We start from the raw sequence: 6,178 nt of genomic DNA on the forward strand, positions 1-6,178 counted from the left end.
ATCCGTTGAGGCACTTACACACCTCCGATGGAAATTCCGAGAGCGTTTTTGGAGTCAGGCTATAGCCTAATATTTAATTTTATAATGAAAATGTTTTTAGCAAAAATATTCACGAAAATCGAAAAATCGAGTGTTACAGACTATTTAGACGCGAAACTTTAAACGCGATTTCCCGGATGTGACATCCCCAATTTCACGGTCAGAAAAGACTGATTTGTTTATGCTTTATTTAAAATTCAGAGTAACCTTTTGAAGAATAATGTTGCGGAATTTGTTCCTAAAAATATGATAAAGATTTTATCAAAACATTTCCGAAGAAATGTGTTTAATTATATTAAAAACATTGGGATGTTATTGTCAATACAATACGTAAGCAAAAATAGAAATAGTACAAACCTTACAAACATCTATTAATATAATGTCCTTAATCCATAGATCTCTCATCTGATCATCACACATGTGCTCTTTTCCCACTATCTGTAATATAAGAAACTGAGTGGGTCAGGCTTGGGAGCCCGGTGAGCACGTAGGGTTTTCAACCCACAATAATTAAGTTCTTTAATTTCATCAAATCATTCAACCCAATTACCTGTTCCTGTTATCCTCACTTCCTGTCCCTAAAGTATCTAATTTAAGGGACCTATCCTAAGGATCATCATCGGGATAGACAATACTGCTTAAGGGATTCCTCAACAATATATGTTCGTAAGGCAACCATGAGGGGATGGAGTACATCTGGTGAACACATCGTTCACAAACACCTACAGGTTGCGAGCCTGCTAGCGTTCCACTAGACTGTCTAAAATAATCCGTGGTCGTCATCTATACTCAGCTGGGTGACTGGGTCAGCTTTCAACATCGTGGCCTCTCATCATTTTATTTCATCTTTCATCATCTATTTCATGTACCCATCTTTTCTCAACATATTGATAGGTATAAAATAGATATACAATTTAAATCAAGAAAAACATCTATACATCGTTCGTCCAACATAGATATCAAGAACACATATAATATGTACGTATAACACGTAATTTATTTTAAATACTTCATATCTATGTGTAAGATGAAAGTAACTATGCACTCACTTGATAAAGTGATGACTCGAAATTTGGGCAGTGCTTTGCTTCTAACAATTTTCTTTTCCTTCGACGAAACCTAGTATCATTATTACTAGATTTTAGTCTAATATTTATTGCGACTAATTATTAGTCTAGATTCATCATTAACTCAAAGTCTATTTTCATGATCTATCATGTCACAACTGGCAAAATTAGGTTAAGATGTGAACTCCTAAACAATATAATCTCCTTGTATAAGCCCAAAAACTCGATCCAATAAGCCAAATCCAATCATCTTTGGGCCTTAGCCCAAAAATCCTCAACTTAAAACCTTTATTGGACCAAGACTCTCTTAGTAGGCCTTATTGGGCCGTAAACAACCTTCTTGAACCTTATTGGGCCGAAAACCCACTTATTTAATCACTTTGGGCCGAAACCTCCTATCTTTGGGCTTTAAAACCCGAAAACCCTTTTTTTTTTGGGCCAAAAACTCCCTCTTGGGTTTGGTTAGCCCATTTAAAAAAAAGAAGAGGTGATTTATAATTGTGACACCTCACAATTACACCTCATGTTCCCATGCAATAAAACCACCATGCATCTAGGCTAAGAGTTATTGTCCAACATGTTTCTATGCTCTATCTCTTCTCTCTCTTTCTCTATTTAAGGCCGAGATCACCACCACCACCCTCACCTCATCTCATTTTCAACTCTCATCTCTCTCTAAAACACAAAGAAACTCCTTTCCTTCTTTCTCTAAAAACGTGTGATGTGGGTGTGTTCAAGGCTTTTTCTTCAAGAATCATTAAGTTGGTAAGTTTATATCATCATCCAAGTTTCACTTTCTTCTTATACTAAGATAATCCTCCTTACAACTTCATTTTCGTAATTTTAGACCTTAGATCCACCACCATTTCGAGATTCTCTCAAAGAACTCAAGCTAGGTTCAAAGATTCTTCTTCTTCTTCATCTACATCTCAAAAACCCCAAGGTGAGTTCATACCCCCTTGTTTTCGGTTTTATAATGTTTTTGGGGGAGAATACAAGTGCTTTTGTGTTAGATCTATGTATATATGCATGTTTATGTGTTTAACTTTTAGATCTTTACTTGAAAATGAAGTTTATCACTTGGATCTTCATATAAACCTTGAGAAAAGTATGTGTCCTCACATATAATACTTGTAAACTTGTAGATGTGGGATTTATCCACTTAAAATAGCAAAAACAAGTGTTGTGAACAAACTTAGATAACTTAAACTCAAAAATCAGCCCTTGACAGAAAACTTTTAGTCCAATCTCGAACTGTTTTGACCTCCTTAATGGTAATATTTTTCAAAACTGTTTTATATGCAAAACGTTCGGGTTATTACCTTTAAAATGACTACTCTCACGTTTTCATACGATTTTTCTACTATTTTTGGCGAATTTTACAAAACCGCCTATCAGATTTGAAATAATTTCGGACCAACCTGTGAAGGTGAGAAATTTCACACTTGTTAGAGGCCAATAAAAATTATGAGAAAAATTGTGAACAAAGTAGACAAAATTTCCAAATTTCCAGAATTTACGGATCCAAATTTCGACTTACGATGATTTTTCTACAAGTTTTCCAACAACTAAGTCAGAAAAGCCAAAAACCAGAAAAATGTGTATTTCACAAAAATCAAGCCAAAAATGATATTTTTGACAAAAATGGGTATAAAATGTTATTTTTACCACAAACTAGTCATAAACACAAGTTTTGAACAAAATGGGGACTAAAGTGTTATTTTTACTATAATTGGGCCTTAATTGAAAACTTTGTGGCTTATTGGGCCAAGAACGTCATTTTTACAAAAAGTGGGCTTTTTATATCAATTTTGTAAATAATCGAGCTAAAATAAACAGAACAATAACAAACGGGTTAAAAACGATTTTCTTATCCTTACTGGGCCTGGAAATAGTATACATGTTTAGTGGGTCTTAGTGTCCTTTTACATGTATATTGGGCTCATGGTAGACATTCACATTCCTTTTGTGCCTGGAAATAATAGATACGTATAGTGGGCCTTAGTGGCCCACTTACATGTTTATTGGGCCTGAGAATGAGTTTTATATGTGTTCTTCTTTCTTTTCCGTGTAAATTTTCGATTAAGGATCTAGTGAGACCTGTCGGTTGGCACCTTTGAGTGTACTTCATATCTATGTGTAAGATGAAAGTAACTATGCACTCACTTGATAAAGTGATGACTCAAAATTTGGGCAGTGCTTTGCTTCTAACAATTTTCTTTTCCTTCGACGAAACCTAGTATCATTATTACTAGATTTTAGTCTAATATTTATTGCGACTAATTATTAGTCTAGATTCATCATTAACTCAAAGTTTATTTTCATGATCTATCAAGTAAGGGACAACCAGGTAGGATCATATCGGAGGTAAGGTCCGTTTGGTATACGAAGTAAACTGTTTGGAAAGCCCACTTCAAACACCTCACTAAATCACAACCTAGACATCATCCCCGTAAGTTGATTAATCAGTATAAAGACTTTGAATCAATGATAAAACTTGTTTATAGGTTCATAATAACGATAATGAAATTAAACCTAAGTTATACTTAAAGTTGGGTAAGCATGACTCACTTACAAGGGGGTTTAGAGAGGAACCGGGCTCGACACGGGTAGAAATTCTGAGCCGAAAGCTCTTCTTCTCGAGGCCTTCTGGCGCTCCAAGACTCACTTCTAACACTTAGGAAGTAGTAAGGAAAGATTTGGGGGTTTTTGGGAGAGAAGTGTTGAGAGAGGTGTGAGAAATGAAGTGATTTGCGCCTCTATTTATAGGCTGTGAAATTGACAAACACGGCGTGTTACTGGGCTAACACATCGTGTTGCTTGTGCCTGGTGTCACCATCTGGTGGCAAGGCGCGGGGAGGAAGCGGTGGCTCAAATCGCGCCACGTCTCACTCGTTGGTTACTCCAAAAACTAATTATCTTCTAAAATCCATAACTTTCGCATACGAGCTCCGTTTTTGATGTTCTTTATATCCGCGCGTAGGTATCGACGGGATCCACAACTTTGATTTAAACTCCGTCGGTTAATTTTGATTTATTTTTAAAGTCATATTTTAACAGGCTTAGATAGTTAAAGTCCGTAAAAAAATCATAACTTTGTCATCCGACGTCCGTTTTCGATTATCTTTATATCGTTGAGCTCCTATTAATGAGATATTCAATTCTCAGTTAGGTTGTGTTGGAAAAAAATCGATCGATCTAAAATTCGATTTCCGGGCTGTGCACTTCTAGGCTAAATCTTAGAAAAATCATAACTTCTTCAAACGAAGTCAGATTAGGACGTTCTTTTTATGTACGTTCTCGGTTTAACGTATACTACAAATTTCGTTTAGATCGCTAAGTCTAAAATAGTAGTTTATCAAAATTTCACTTTTTACGATATGCGATGTAATGTCGGTTTAGTCGTGAAACTTCGACGGGTCATAACTTCTTCGTTATAAGTCGGATTTCAGCGTTCCTTATATCCCCGGAATCCTTGTTACGACTGCTTCGACTTTCTTCATAGATATTGGGTCTATCTGTTATTTTATTTTTGACGCATATTATTATTATTATTTTATAATGCCGTTAGAAGCACATATGTTGCACATAAATCACATAATACTCAAGTAATTCTTCTTCATTACTTCAAAATAGGTTACAATTGTTGACCCTAACTATTACATCATTAAACTAATGCTTAGCTAGAAACGCGAGCATTACAATTCTCTTTTCCTTAGGATGAATCCGTCCCGGAATCATGTATCAACAAACAGATGTGGATAGTGACTCATCATGTCACTCTCTGTTTACCAGGTGAGGTTTGGCCCATTCGAATGTTTCCATCACACAAGCACTAATTCGACCATCTTGCGTCAAAATTTCTTTGTCTTACGGTCGACAATTGCTTCAGGCTCTTCGATTAACCTCTTATCTTCATTCATCCTTAACTCCAAAAGTGGAATTATGTCGGGAAATTCTACCGTAAACTTCCTCAAATAACACACATGAAAAGTGTTATGAGTACCATCCAGTTCTCCGGGCAATTCCAGCTTGTAAGCTTGGGTCCCAATCCTCTGAAGAACCATGAATGACCCAATAAATCTTGGACTTAACTTTCCTCCCTTTCCAATTCTTATAAGTCCTTTCCATGGTGAGACTTTGAGCAACACCGAATCTCCAACTTCGAATGTCATTGGTCGTCTCTTCTTGTCAGCATAGCTCTTTTGGAGATCCTGAGCTGCTAACATCCTTTCTCTAGTGACTTTTAGCTTTTCAGAAGTCCGATGGACTATTTCAGGACCCATAAACTGCTTTTCTCCGGCCTCAAGCCAACAAGATGGCGTATGACACTTCTGTCCGTACAAGGCTTGATAAGGTGCCATCTTAATGCTTGAATGGTAACTATTATTGTAGGAAAACTCTACCAGGGGTAAATGCTCATCCCAGTTACCTTGAAATTATAGGGTACATGCTCTTAACATATCTTCCAATTGAAGGGCCAATATATTTGGTTTGGGCTAGGAATTAATGCATGGATGGTTTAGGGCTGTTATTAATGTGTTTTGGACATCTTTTGTGTTTGTATGAGTTTACGGTCTAGGTAGGTTTTCGGTCAGGCTTTGACCGAAAACCTGTTTTCGGTCTAATGTGTATTGCTATAAATTGTTGTCAGGTTGTCAGAGGCATGTCTGGTCGTTCTAGTAAGTTTTCGGTCTATTCAAGTTGTATCCGACATTTCATAGTTGAATTGTATGCAAGCTTGGTTGTTTAATCTTCTTCTTCTTCATTTCTATTGCAATTGATTGATCATTAGATAGATCCCACAGAATTGGGACCTAACAATTGGTATCAGAGCAAGTCTAGTGTCAATCAATTGTGTTTTCTGTTTTCGGATCATCAACATTCTCGTGATCTTCATTTTCGGTTCATTGGCAAGTTCGAATCTGTTCTAGTTTGAAGACTGGATTGTTGTTTGCTTTAATTAAAATCAAGATCTGCATCAGATTTAAGTTTGTGATTGAATTCTTATAGTTTTCGGTTGAATCTACACACACCGAAAACTCATTGTCATTTGTATTCTGTTCAGATCT

Source organism: Lactuca virosa, chromosome 1 (assembly GCF_052849685.1).
Source record: "Lactuca virosa cultivar CGN04683 chromosome 1, Lactuca_virosa_CGN04683_v6, whole genome shotgun sequence".
Taxonomy (NCBI): Eukaryota; Viridiplantae; Streptophyta; class Magnoliopsida; order Asterales; family Asteraceae; genus Lactuca; species Lactuca virosa.